The following is a 14,025-nucleotide window of genomic DNA, read 5'->3' as shown; positions in this document are numbered from 1 at the left end:
CAGCTCAACTTCTCATCCAGTCTTATTGATAGAATAATGTCTATAAGCTACTAAGTTACAGTGATTTTTATCCATGTGCTTGTGTAAAGGTGCAGAGTGAAGAATTTAGATGCTAATAAATAGTTTATAGCTATATTATTAATTAATTTGTAAATGCTTTATAAACCATTATTAATGGTTTATTATGCATTAGTTAAGGGTGAGAAAGAGGAAAAAAAACTGACCGGTTTCTTGCCAAATAGTGAGCCAAATGTGTTCACCTATATATTTCATCTAGAGTTGCTATATTAAACATTTCAGACTAAGTTACTATCCTGTAAGCACAATCAGCATTTGTAAACATATTTTTTATCATATAAAATTGTACTTCAGAAATGCATTATAAATATCCACAACTATCAATCGGAGCTTTGTTGTAAAGTGTAAAGCATAAAACCATTTATTAATGACTACTAAACATTATAAATGACAAAAGATAGCTTTGTGGTAAAGTTTAAAACATGTCAACATTTATTAATCACTAATAAACATTTATAATTGCCAAAAGTGAGTCTTAAATGTATAATGTCACCATTTATAACACTTAGACCTAAATTACAATCAGTGCTTGAAATAACATTTAACTACTGTCAAAAATGGCAATGTATTGTAAGAGTAACACATGTAACATTAAATGTGTTTTTTAAAACACCAAACAGTCACCCACTCCAAAAAAAGTTCATGCCAGACTGGTTCAAACTGGAAATATTTTTTGTATGTCCTTAAATAAGCGTCCCAGTGGTCCATCAGGGTGTTGCGCTCCAGTTCCTCCTTAAGAAAAGTCAGTTTCTCTCGCTCCTTGTTAAGAAGGGCAGTTGCAGTAGGGGCAGGATTAGAAGAAGAATCTAAAGAACAAACAATTATTAAATTACAATACTAAAATAAGTTATAATCTAAACTTGGGAAACTCAAAATATTGATTAAAAACGGTTACAACTTGAATTTATAAAAAGCCACTTTGTAAAAATTATGTTATATGCACATGTGGTGGTTCAGACATTTCTAAAACAAGGCAAATAATTCTTATGTGTACTGCCTTACCAGGGTGTTTAATATAAATTTAATGATGCACATAAACAAAACTAAAAATATACAACTAAGTGATATCAATCGTTTGGAATAACCAATAGTAATAGAGCTATTCACATGTTATGTGATGTTAGTTAGCCACTGTAGCTAGCAGCCAAATGGCTCGGTAGCTAGCTAGCATTATACTCACCTTCATGTCTAACTGCTGACGTCGTTGGCTTAGTGCAATCTAGATCATCCAGTCTCTGCTTTTTGTATCTCTTCGAATGTGTGCTAACTGTGTAAGTCGCAGACGCACACAAATTTTTATCTTCTGCTCCATCCATGGCGCAGCAACTTGAACGAGCGCCTTCAGTGTGTCTGTTCGTGCCCCTTTGGCTTGACCTTCCAGAGCGCTCCACTGCCTGTCGCGCTCTGAGAGGAGGGGCTTTCCTTAATAAAGTTAACTGTGATTGGATGGTTGTATAAGCTCCTCTGCGTTTAAATTAAATTTGTTTTCCCTCCCTTTGGCAGCAGAACATATTTTTTTAGCATGAATCCAGCGGGTTAGATCTACATAACAAAGTCGGAGATACATTATAACAGGTGAGACAATCCTCTTTTTTGCGTGGGACTATTTTTGATTATAGGGCTTGTTTTATATAGCATGTGAAGTTCTTTAACTCTGAACCGATTTGCACTAGACTCCCATAGAGTATTTTACGGTGTTTCGAGGTGATAATAAAATAAATTACTCATTTTTTTCCACCAGAATGTCTTTGGGAATGAGATTGCGCGCCAGAATAGAAGGAAAACAAACTAAATATAAGGCACTAAGGCTCATTAAATGGCTGCAGAAGAAACACCTGCTAAAAAAGAAGCTTAGATGTCCTGTTTGTCACCATAAGATGAAAATGATTTCCGTGGTGAAGAAAGACCAATATATGTGGTATGTATAATGCATGATAATGTAGTGCATGTAGTAAATATAACAAAATATTTCGGTTATCAATGCAAGAGGGAGCATTAACCTCTTTTCATTATTATTTTCTTCATACTTAATTTTGTGATTATCTTTTCAATTAATGCTCTTGTTTAAGGGTCCATTTCTTTACTTAACTCATTGATATGTTCTCAGGTGCTGCAAAAGAGCAAGTCATAGGAGAGTTTCCAGAACAATTAGAACTGGCTCCCTCTTTGAGAAATCAAAAACATCTCTTTTCAGTTGGATGAAGTTCATTTACAGGTATATGTAGATGTAGACATTAATAGCAATGCACCTTTCATAATTGAACACCAATACGAGACTTGTGAAATAAAATTAGGGCCTCAGTAAGTAATAATTGCCTCAATTTCTATCACAGATTTTCACAAGGGCTCAGGCTCAGACAAGTAGATATGATCGATGATGAAGTGGCTGGCAGCTCCAGAACACTAAGTAGCATGGCAAGACACATTCGACATGTTTGTATACGTGCAATTAAAAGACACAGAATAAACAATGGACACCGTCTTGGTGGTGACAGAGAATTTGTGGTTATAGATGAAAGCTGTCTCCGTCATCAGCGAAAGGTTGGTAAACTCTCAGACAGGTTTGTTAGAATCAATGCAGATCTGACTGTGTCCTCTAAACATGGAAACCTTTACCATAAGTAAAAAAAATTAGTAGAAGCAACCATCTTTTTGAATGTTTCTTTGTAGATATTTAATTTTATTCTTTTTCATTTTAATTCTGTTTAATTTTATTCTTTTTGTTTTCAGTATGCACGTGGACGCTTTGGAAATGCATGGAAAAGGAAGAAATGGGTATTTGGAATGATGGGAATTAAAGACAAAAGGCGAAGGCTCGTGTTAAAACTTGTTGAAAAACGATCAAGGCGCCACCTTGTTCCTCTGATCAGACAGCATGCTAAGTTGGGTAGTGCCATTATCAGTGATGAGTGGAGAGCCTAGAAAAATGTTTTGACAAACATAGGGTACAGACATTACACTGTAAATCACAGCAGGTGGTTTGTAGATCCTCAATCTGGCAGTCATACACAGCATATCGAAAGGGCTTGGATGACCATCAAAGGACATGTCCGTAGACTAAGAGGAAATCGCACTGAGAAGTTGCTGGAGGAACACCTGATGGTTCTTGAGTGGTCATCTTGGCTTGGTTCGCGACACCCTGATGGACCACTGGGACGCTTATTTAAGGACATACAAAAAGTATTTCCAGTTTGAACCAGTCTGGCATGAACTTTTTTTGGAGTGGGTGACTGTTTGGTGTTTTAAAAAACACATTTAATGTTACATGTGTTACTCTTACAATACATTGCCATTTTTGACAGTAGTTAAATGTTATTTCAAGCACTGATTGTAATTTAGGTCTAAGTGTTATAAATGGTGACATTATACATTTAAGACTCACTTTTGGCAATTATAAATGTTTATTAGTGATTAATAAATGTTGACATGTTTTAAACTTTACCACAAAGCTATCTTTTGTCATTTATAAATGTTTAGTAGTCATTAATAAATGGTGTTATGCTTTACACTTTACAATAAGGCTCCCATTTGGCATTTATAAATGTTTATTAGTCCTTAATAAATGTTGACATGTTTTAAACTTTACAACAAAACTCTCTTTTGTCATTTATGTTTATTAGTGATTAATAAATGGTGTTATGCTTTACACTTTACAATAAGGCTCCCATTTGGCATTTATAAATGGTTTTATGCTTTACACTTTACAACAAAGCTCCGATTGATAGTTGTGGATATTTATAATGCATTTCTGAAGTACAATTTTATATGATAAAAAATATGTTTACAAATGCTGATTGTGCTTACAGGATAGTAACTTAGTCTGAAATGTTTAATATAGCAACTCTAGATGAAATATATAGGTGAACACATTTGGCTCACTATTTGGCAAGAAACCGGTCAGTTTTTTTCCTCTTTCTCACCCTTAACTAATGCATAATAAACCATTAATAATGGTTTATAAAGCATTTACAAATTAATTAATAATATAGCTATAAACTATTTATTAGCATCTATAAGGGGAGCCTTATTGTAAAGTGGTACCAATTCTTCTTTCTGTATTAAACCATGTCAGTGATGCTTTATACCAGGGGTGAACACCAAACTCAAACACACATCGGTATCAAAGGCATACTCCCACGCTGGTTGTAGTGTAGCGCTCTCACTATAGTCTATAAGGTTGGAAATGTGTTCTCCATCTGACGTGTGAGGCTGCCTTGAAAGGAGCCCTCAGATAGACAGTAGAGAAAAAGTTTCTCCCGGAGGAAGTTAACAGGATTACGCTGAATTATTTACAGAATGCAAGTGTGAAAGAAAAGCGTGAGTGCAGAATGTGTTTTTTAGGAAATGCTTTTTCAGGATGGATTTTGAGTTAATTATATGATATTGAACAAATTTGAAATATTTACTGAAATTCAAGTTACAGTACAAACCAATACTGGTTTTGAATTTCTTTTCTTGAATTTTTTTGTTACAATCAGCATCATCACCGACCGAGTGACAGGAGAACGGCGGCTAAGCTGTCATCCCTGTTGGACAACATCTCCCACCCCATGCAGCAGACTGTGACAGCACTGAGCAGCTCCTTCAGTGGGAGACTGCGGCACCCACGGTGTGGGACGGAGAGATTTTGCAGGTCTTTCCTCCCCACTGCTGTCAGACTCCATAATAAAGACTTTAACTGATCAAGCACACACATCCATACATATGCAATAATACTAAGTGCAATAATCCTTTCTGTCATCGTTGTATTTTTACTCAGTTGTATATAGTATTTGTATTTGTATTCTATTTTTATCTTATTGTAAATTTATTTTATTGTATTCTACTGTATATAGTATTTTATTCTATTCTGTACAGTTGTGTACTGTATTTATTCTTATTGTATTCAAATTTTTGCCTCATAACTTTTGCACTGTCCACTTCCTGCTGTGACAAAACAAATTTCCCACGTGTGGGACTAATAAAGGTTATCTTATCTTATCTTATCTTATCTTCTACTTGAAATTTCCTTTGAAACAGTTGTCCAACTCTAATTTCCATACAGATAATAAGTGAGTGTAAAGGTCAAATAATGACAAAAAGTGGGAAAATGTAAGACTCGGAGGTCCTAATTTCCAATTGTGCAGCCTTGACCTTGCTTCTGTAATATTATTATCAATGTTCCTGTACAGTCAGAGATATTAAAAATTAAAGCTATTAGTATGAACCGTAATAAGAAATCCGCTCCCAGTATGTACTTTCATATCACCTACTTTCTAATTTTATTTCTTTGCAAGGGAAAATGTGTTAATATAATGTGAAACATTTGCCCTGATGTTGCCATCACCTGGAGTCTCCCTTTCATTTGATGTTGTTGTTGAGACTGTAGTAGTCAGCTCGAGCGGCTTGTAGTGACCTATACAGAAAGGCAAACCGAGACATTTCATTTAAATACGTTAATAACAAATTAAAAGACTTGAACCGTGTGTGACATGATTAACTGTCAATATTTATTAGGGGGAATAAAAATTCTTTTTTGAACAGTTGGTTACATTTATTACATTGAGTCATCCAAGTGATTTCTCATCGACGGTAATCTGAAAGCGCTGCTGAGCCTGCAGCTTGGCAACTTGCCTGTTTTATTAGACAGGACATGGTCAGAGCTGAGGTTCACTTTCAATCACCGTCAGAGCTTTCCTTGCTGATGTACTGTACTAAAAGTGTTGTTAACAACTTTTACACACTCCAGCTTATCTACATCACACATGTTGGCCAAGGTGGTTAGAAAGAGGAAACTCATCTGTTTCAGTGAAAAATCACTGAAGGTCATTTACTTGCTAATTGCTAATGTTACCTGCAGACCATACCTGAGCATTGAAAGTGAGTGTAAGGCAGGTTGGCTCACACGCTGGTGTCCCACCAGCTCACCATCAAAGACCAGAGGTTTATACACAATTGCCATGCGCAGCTTGTCACTGTTAATGGGATAGGGGCACGCTCGTAAAATGGAGACAACTACAGTTTCCTATGCATACAAAACAAGCTGTGCTTTCAGCAACAATAATGCACATTTTTGTCTTTGTTCACTTTGTTGTGTGGCATTTTGTATCTGAAGCTTTGTGCTTTCTTAGCTTTGACGTTTAACTTTTTTGGACGCTTACTTTCACTATTTTGCTGTTTGTATTTGTGCTATTATTTATTCATCGCTGACTGTGCTGCTGTCCATCTTTAAATCGCAGAAGCGATATGTTCCTGGTTATAAAAGGTTCAGGTGGAAAGCTTGCTGTGTTCCAAGCGGAAATCTTCTATTCTTTCATAACATAATGAAAAGATTACACAGTTACCATTCTGCACCTGTAGAGGCCAAAGATACCAGAACAAGAATTTTGAAAAAAAATAAAGTGTAAAAGTTTTTATTTCACATTGAATTTAAAGTTTCTAGTTACCACAAACCACCATCCTCCTCAGATGTTGGTGCAACATTTAAAACCTATGTAAAAAAAAAAAGGGTCAAACATTCACCTTTTTGGATGATCCAAGTTCCTTTGTAGGTAGATAGTTGTCCATGTGGTCCCTGTGTTCATAAAGGTCATTTGCATGCCTACACATCCTAAGACATCCTAACACCACCTCTAATTTTTCTCTTCCCTTCCTTCGTGATGATTACACAATGCAGATTGGCCATGCTCTGCTGGGCAGAGCAGGTATTGAAGGTAATATTAAGAAAGAATACTCACTTCCTCTTTGTTGTCACAGAGTATCTGACTGTGCGTATGTGCTTGTCCTGAGCCCCAGCATGAGGACAAGGACACAGATAGATAATGTCTACTATTTCACTGTTAAATAAAACGTGCTTGAGGGCTACTGAATAAGGTTTGGCTGCAGTGTTTCTGTGATGCCTATATCAGTTAACTTACAACAGCACTTACCAGGGGTTTGGGAAAAAAATTGCACAGTCCTTGCAGTGGATGATCTCACCAAACCCAAGCCGGTATCGGGGGATTCATGGGGTCAATGCCCGTCATCAGCCTGAAACTGGGGTCAAAATCTTAAGCCAGGAGAGAAACATGGATAAGAATAAATACTGAGTAACTCAGCAGCTGCTGGAAAAGCAGTGGCATGCAATGCACACACATTAAGAAAATTTGCTCCTGTGTTCCTCAGCTGACATTCAGTCACAGCTAGCCTTCACTCTGGCATCATTTGAGCTCATGCTTGATGTTTCATGTTCAATTTTCCATTGTGTCCTTCCTCCATGAACACAAAGCAGCTAGACTTCTGTCAACAATGGTGGCACACAAGCAGTTTTATAAATAACTGAGAATATCAGCTACCCATGAATAAATCATCTAAAGAAACATGAATATTTAAACTATTTTTATTTAGTCTTGTCTTTTTTTCTGATTTTTCCCTCTCTCCTGCTCTCTTTCTGTCTTGAACCCCTAATTTTCTGTCAGGGAAGACAAAATGCGTACATACTTTTTTCTGCTTCCTCTTCAGTGTTTCAATGTTGACCTGTAAGATCATAAAAAACTCACAAAAAGCAGAGGGTATATTGACAGGTACTGATTTGGACCATACTTGGGAACACACAGAGAAGTGAAATGGAATTTACTGCCCTTTCCCACGAATCTCCTCTGCACCTGCAGCTGAAAGCAGCAGAAATCAAATCACAAATCAAATCAAATCAAATCACTTTTTATTGTCACATCACATGTGCAGGCACACTGGCACAGCACATGCGAGTGAAATTCTTGTGTGCGAGCCCCACAAGCAACAGAGATGTTGGCTATATGCATTACAGTGCATGCCAAGTCTCCTTCCCATGAGTGACAAAAACTTGAGTGAGACAAAACTGAAATGAAAGCATAACAAAACACTGATCCAATCTATGCTCAAGAGGACTGGAATTAATTTTTTTTAGGAGCTGAGAGAGGACAGGGAGGGATAAATTTTGTTCGATTATGCAGTAGAGTAGTAGAGTGATGAAAAAAGTTATCAGGGACATTATGCTGCTCAACTAAACTCCCAAAAGATGAAGACTGGCGATACTGCGGTTGATCTCCTGTTGATGACCCCTACATCCGTCTTTAGCCCAGTGACAGAGGGAGAGGAGGCATCTGATAATGAAAACATTGCTCGGTTGCCAGAGCGATGAATTGCTTCTTCTGGTGAGGCGGAGGAGTAGAAGATGGATCACATGGGAGAGAGAGAAGTTATGCAGCAATTAAACAGCAAAGGCAACACACAGTCTTAACATCCAGTCCAATTATAACTATGGAACACCAGGATGTACTGTTTTCCATGAAATCTGAATCTCTGTGTCAGTGTGGGGTGTTCAAAGATTTGACTTATTGCAATTTTATCTGTATTAGTTGACACTATATCTTACTGCTAAAGATGCAACACTTAGCCTATTCACTTTATTAATGTTTTCCTGTTGTCAGTCTTCAGGGTTTGAGTTTGTTTTGCAACCACCTTTCATATTTTACAATCAGCCTCATCAGCACAAGGGCGTAGTACAAGTGGCAGGCTGTGCGATCAACAGAATTATGCAGCAAAAGTAAGGTAACTGTAACAAAAAGAAAACATGGTGCATTTACTGCGATTTAATCTAACAGATTATTTATAGTTCAAGCAAGATGAGCCATATCCAAGTAAAAATAAACACTAATTAATGGTTACCTTGATGTTAAGAAAATATGGAGAGAAATTTGAGGACTCACAAGCACGACAAATTTGCCTCAAAAGAAAACTTGTAGGGTGGAAATGGAACTGGTGTGAATGACCTGAATGACCAGAGGCCACAAGCATAGAACTCTGTAGCTGAAACTGTGTCTCAAATGCACAAAGGCAATGGATTTGCTTCCTGAGTGTTTTTGTCAGATTCGTTAAGCTGCGTGTGTTCCTCATTCTCTTTTATAAGTCCTACTCATTGTAAAAATGTGTGCACGTGCTTGAGCATGAATTCGACTTCTATCTTTAATCATAGATGTACATCAGCATTCGATTAATTCATCATTTCTATCTAAAAAGTACCTAAAAACGTCATTTATTGGTCTCGTTTCTGGAGCTACAAATAGAGGAATGGGTGTGAATCTGGATATGGTTACATTTTAGTGTAAAAGACCAAGTTCTCAACCTGGTTAATGGACAAATACAGTTTCTAATCCACAAGATAAGAGCAGCACACATTCAGCTCTGCTGTGCTTTGTGTGGTCATGTTTGAGTCAGTGTTTCTGTTTGTCTGTTAATGTTTTATACCAGGAATTAAAGAAAAGCACGCACTAACCCAGGAAAGCATTAAGCTCAGATAAAAGGAAATCTCAAAAGTCACTTTCTAGCTTCACCTGCACTATGAACTCAAGTTGGTGCACAATCTTCAAAAGCGATGATCTGACAGCTTGAGCCTTATCTGCCTGAGCTGTGTTTTCTGCTCGCACAGTTTTGTGTTGTTCCTTTTTCATCTGTTTTGCTTCATTTGCTTTGCCATGACAATCATACTGGAATCCAGGGTCATATTGTTTTGCATGTGCATGTTCATAAATTAAATGTTGGTTGAAAACAAATAAGGTTCTTATTTAAAGTCAGAACTAATCTGATTAGAAACGTAGCCAACTTTGCTTCAAGATGCAGAAAAAGTTTTTCAGTATACAGCTTTTTTTTATTATTTGCGTTATTACATGACTTAAATTATTATCCCATTTTTCTACTGTCTAAACAAAAGCCAGTGAAACTAATATACTGGACTTGATCCTTTACTAATAGAGGAAAACAATCCACTGTTGCATGTCTGCTACTGTTTTGTGTTTACTCACTAAGCCGATAAGTGTTTCTGTTGGCTGTTTTGTTGTTTGTTGTCTCTCTGTGCTCATTGTATCTCTCCACAATTTGAAGGTATAATCAGAATCAAGTGTTTTCTATCAAACAGATGAAAATTGTGGCCGAGGAGGGAACCTTGTTTTTATTGAGCAAACTGGCTCTGGTAACTTTGACCTTCATAACCAATGACTGGAAAGCATTTGGACCAATGAGAGCTTTGCTACTGAAACGACCGGAAACATTTAGTAGCAGTTATTACTGCTCATTGAATCATTTCTTCTCAAAATATAAATATCCAAGTAAACCTGGGTTTTATTTATCTTTTGGATTTGATGAAAAAATTGAGAAAAGAAGAAAAAATGTTTAAAAAACTTGCTCTAAATGCAGTGTTTTATTTGCACAGTCATCAGTAATGCTCCAAGAACTCTAAGAACAGAAAGTCACAATCCATAAAACATAGTAAAGTTCCCACTTGTCCCACTCAGTCATCTGTTTTTCATATTCGTAACTTTCATGCTATGAAAATTTACAGTTCATATACTACCGATCAAACACATGGACACACTATCAATGGATGATGGTGGTGTATTGTGTGGGTCAAAAATTGGCACCTTTTAAATGGCCTTAGTTTTTCCAGAGTTTTCCTGAGCTACATGAAATGTTTAGGGCTGAAGGACAAGTTTTTATTTGTCTGACACAGAAGGCAAAAAGATAAACCTGGTGTAAGCAAAGAGGAGACCTTAATTATGCGATAACACATTTGGTAATGTGACCCTTGAAAGTTTAACCAAAATGTCCTTTTTAATTGGATCTGTTTTTATCAGAAAACACTTCAAACAATCAGAGTACCAACTGTTATTTCTATCACTCTGTTATACTCTGTGTAATCTGTTATAGACTGTCACCAGTTTGTCATTTCGAGCCTCCCTGGTATTCCTAATGTTCAAGTTGCTGTTTGTGTGTCTTGCCTCTGTGTTTTATTTGTCATTTTCTGTTTTTATCTTATTAGTGAATGTGTTTTGTGTCTTGTCTCAAATTTTGTCATTTTACCAAATTGTTTTCACTTATACCTAATTTTTCCCAGATGTGTTTACTTCCCCGAGTACCTGATGTGTGTGTAAATAAGATAAGATAAACCTTTATTAGTCCCACGTGTGGGAAATGGTGATGTCTGCCCTTTGTGTTTAGCATTTCATTGTGTTTCCTTCTTGCTTTGGAGTTGCTTTTGCCTTTTACCTGAATTCTGATGTGTGTACCAAAGGTTTCTCCTGTCTCCTTTTTCTAACTGCTTTTCCTTGATCTCAGTGAAAATGTCATTAAGGTCAAGGAAGGGTGGGTAGGAGAAGTGATAAGGACGTATCCTTATCACCTAGTGTCTTAAACAATGTGAAGCAAGATGTCCGTTGTGTTGAAACTATAACATGTAGAAAATGAACTACAAAATGTGCATCTTAATTCACCACAACTTCTTCTAACAACACCATGTGAAAAATATTTTTTAAAGGTTGGAATTTTAATGAAAAAGGAACATTTAGAGCCAGACTCTGAGAGCCAGCAGAGGGTGATATTTTATTTCAATTCAGTAATCGCGGGGAAGCATTTAAACAGACATTATTAACACACTTACATGTAAATACATATTAGCTGCCCAGCTTAATCATTTCTGGCAATTACAGACCCTGGAATGTACTTCGTACCTTTCTTGCTCACTTGCGACTTCTCGGCTTTAATATATTATCGCCCCCTGCAGGTACTGCAACTTCTGCATGCGTGTGCATTTCATGCTTTGGAGAGGCCAAACGTGAAATGAGCACAATAGACTGGCCTGTCTACTACAAACTGTGCAGTGATTTTGAGTCACTTTAAAGCAGGAATATTTAATTGATCCAATTTGAGCATCACTATCAGACCATACATTTATACAGACTTGGTTATAGAAAAAAAAAACATGCTGAATAAAAATGTTATTTTTCAGTTTAGATTTTGAAACTTGGTGGTAAACTTGAGTTTTGATTTTTATCTGAGCTTAAATGTGTTTTTTGGTCCTGAAATTTCCATGTAGCTGTCTTAATAAGTCAATGTGTGTGAGGCTCAAAAACAGGGGGAAAAAAGCTGATTTAAAAAGCTGAGCCACCCATGTGCACTTCCAGAGCCTGCAGCTCTGAACACTTTCATGGCATGAAGGCAAACTTTTCCCTTGGTCCATTGAACAGTGTAATATTATTGTCGAAAAAAGTCAGCTGATTCTTATGGGTTCAGGCTGCAGGCATCCACTGGTTTAACATGGGATGGGGTACATTACTGAGGAACCTGCCTCAGTAGAAACAGCATACTGACATTTTTTGCCATCATTTCAATTCAGGAGCTAAACGAAACCAACTTTACACAATCATTTTTTGTGTGTCGCTGATGAGGTTAACAACCTCCTTTATCATTTTTTCTGCATTGCCACTGTGGGCATCATTTGTTGCTTTGCTCAGTCTGTGATGTACTGAACAGATAACCATGATATTTCTCTGTGTGATCAAAACTTTCCATTCAGTGTCATCATCAGGCGTTGTTGTTCTTCATTGGGGAGTTCATGTCACTTTTTAAGGGATCCAGCAATCTTGTAATGAAGAAAAAAATACTTTTCTAAACAATCAATTCTTATTAAGCACGATTTGTCTTCATTACCATATTAATGAAGTTATTTTCAAAACACTCACCTGAAACAACAGTCTTTCACTTCTTCTACATCATCATCCAGCTACACACAAACACACCAATAATTTGTGCCTAGAAGTCTTTGCATGTGCAGAGAGCAGCAGCGGCAGCAGCAATAGTTTGTGCCTTGATAATACATTATTTACTGTTTCTCCATCCAGGGGATTTTCAGCTGCTCTGGCTCACTCATCACTATAGCAACAACGGCGCTTCAGTCAGGAAGCCATTGTTTTATGTTTCATCACTAACGGTGCGATGACCCAGTGTTTGAGTGGTTTCAGCGCAAAAGGGGTTTGTTGTGAGAAACTCCTCCAAGACCAGAGATCACAAAAGTGCCCTTTAACAAAAACATCAAGAGAAACCTTCTAGTTCTCCATCCGCCCACACAAGGCCACCAGTCTCTGTGCCTGGGTACCTCTGATCTCCTCCTCTCTCTCACTCTCTCTCCCTCACTGTTTGACTCCAGCTTCTTTTCCAAATCAATATCTCTGTGTGTTCTCTGCCTGTTCATTACTGTACATGGCACTGCTCTACCCTTTCACCTTGCCGCTTTATTTTTAATGCTAAAATCTTTCCTGGAGGTTTGTTAAAGCTAACTACATTTCAGCCCGCCTACATACGAGGAGCAGATAAATGAAATTAGATTTCTAAAATATAAATTTCACTACAACACGCTCCTGGCGATTGGTTTGTACTCCCTTTTCCACCTTGATACAACCTCTCCTCCTTATGAGCTCCTCAAACTGTGATTTCCACAGTAAATTTTCCTTTGCTGCAGAGTTAGCAGTCGGTGGCAGTCGGAGGGGAGACGCAGCCACTGTGAGGGATGCTGAGTAATCTCAGTAATATTATGTGATGAACATATAGGTCATGAGACTCCTGGACTTTAGCTTTTTTAATCTGTTTGACAAATTTCTCAGTCTGTCTAAACTACAGGGAATTTTTCACCTATAATTTTCTGCATTTTTTGCACTGTTGCCTCACAGCAAGAGGATCAAAGGTTCAAGAGCCAGGACACTTACGTGTGGAGTTTGCATGTTCACTGTGCTCGCATTGGCTTTCTCCGAGAGGTCCAGTGACTTAATTTTCCTGTCATTGTATCGTTGACTGAAGCATCCACTCACATCTGGAGTTGGTCCTCGAGTACAGCATACTTGTTGCCCCCTGCACCTAAAATTTATGATAGGTTAAATGCAGATAATGAGTTTCCCACGTGAAGCTCAATAAATGCATTCTTATCCTTATGTGGGGACAAACTAGCGTAAGGTTTAGGACCGCAGGAAGCCACCAGAACAGTTTCAGTGCACATCATCAAGTCTCTAGAACTCTTCTGCAGTTTGTCTCTTATTTTGTCTTCTATCCTTCAAACTATACCAAACAATACGTTGCCATCATTAATTTTATACTATTTAGTTTCCACTAACTTCAGTACATTGAATA

General features: G+C 37.3%; 1 long non-coding RNA gene and 1 pseudogene across 2 annotated transcripts; one reads left to right on the top strand and one right to left on the bottom strand.

Moving 5' to 3' along the window:
- Window positions 1-560: 560 nt before the first annotated feature.
- Window positions 561-1,469, bottom strand: LOC146717978 (uncharacterized). Its single transcript, XR_014915481.1, has 2 exons — window positions 1,259-1,469; window positions 561-884 (listed from the first exon to the last, which is right to left on the bottom strand). It is a non-coding gene; the product is annotated as an uncharacterized LOC146717978 (long non-coding RNA).
- Window positions 1,470-1,567: 98 nt separating this feature from the next.
- On the top strand, window positions 1,568-3,514 carry LOC146717977 (uncharacterized; annotated as a pseudogene). Its single transcript, XR_014915479.1, has 4 exons — window positions 1,568-1,996; window positions 2,186-2,293; window positions 2,412-2,619; window positions 2,809-3,514. The product of XR_014915479.1 is annotated as an uncharacterized LOC146717977 (transcript).
- The last annotated feature ends 10,511 nt before the right edge of the window (window positions 3,515-14,025 follow it).

The sequence above is a fragment of the Copadichromis virginalis genome, linkage group LG2 (genome assembly GCF_057382275.1).
Source record: "Copadichromis virginalis isolate Kocher_CV1m ecotype Utaka linkage group LG2, C_Virginalis_male_GT1.1, whole genome shotgun sequence".
Lineage (NCBI taxonomy): Eukaryota > Metazoa > Chordata > Actinopteri > Cichliformes > Cichlidae > Copadichromis > Copadichromis virginalis.
The sequence above is the reverse complement of the archived record's forward strand: the minus strand, read 5'-3'. Positions and strand labels throughout refer to the sequence as shown.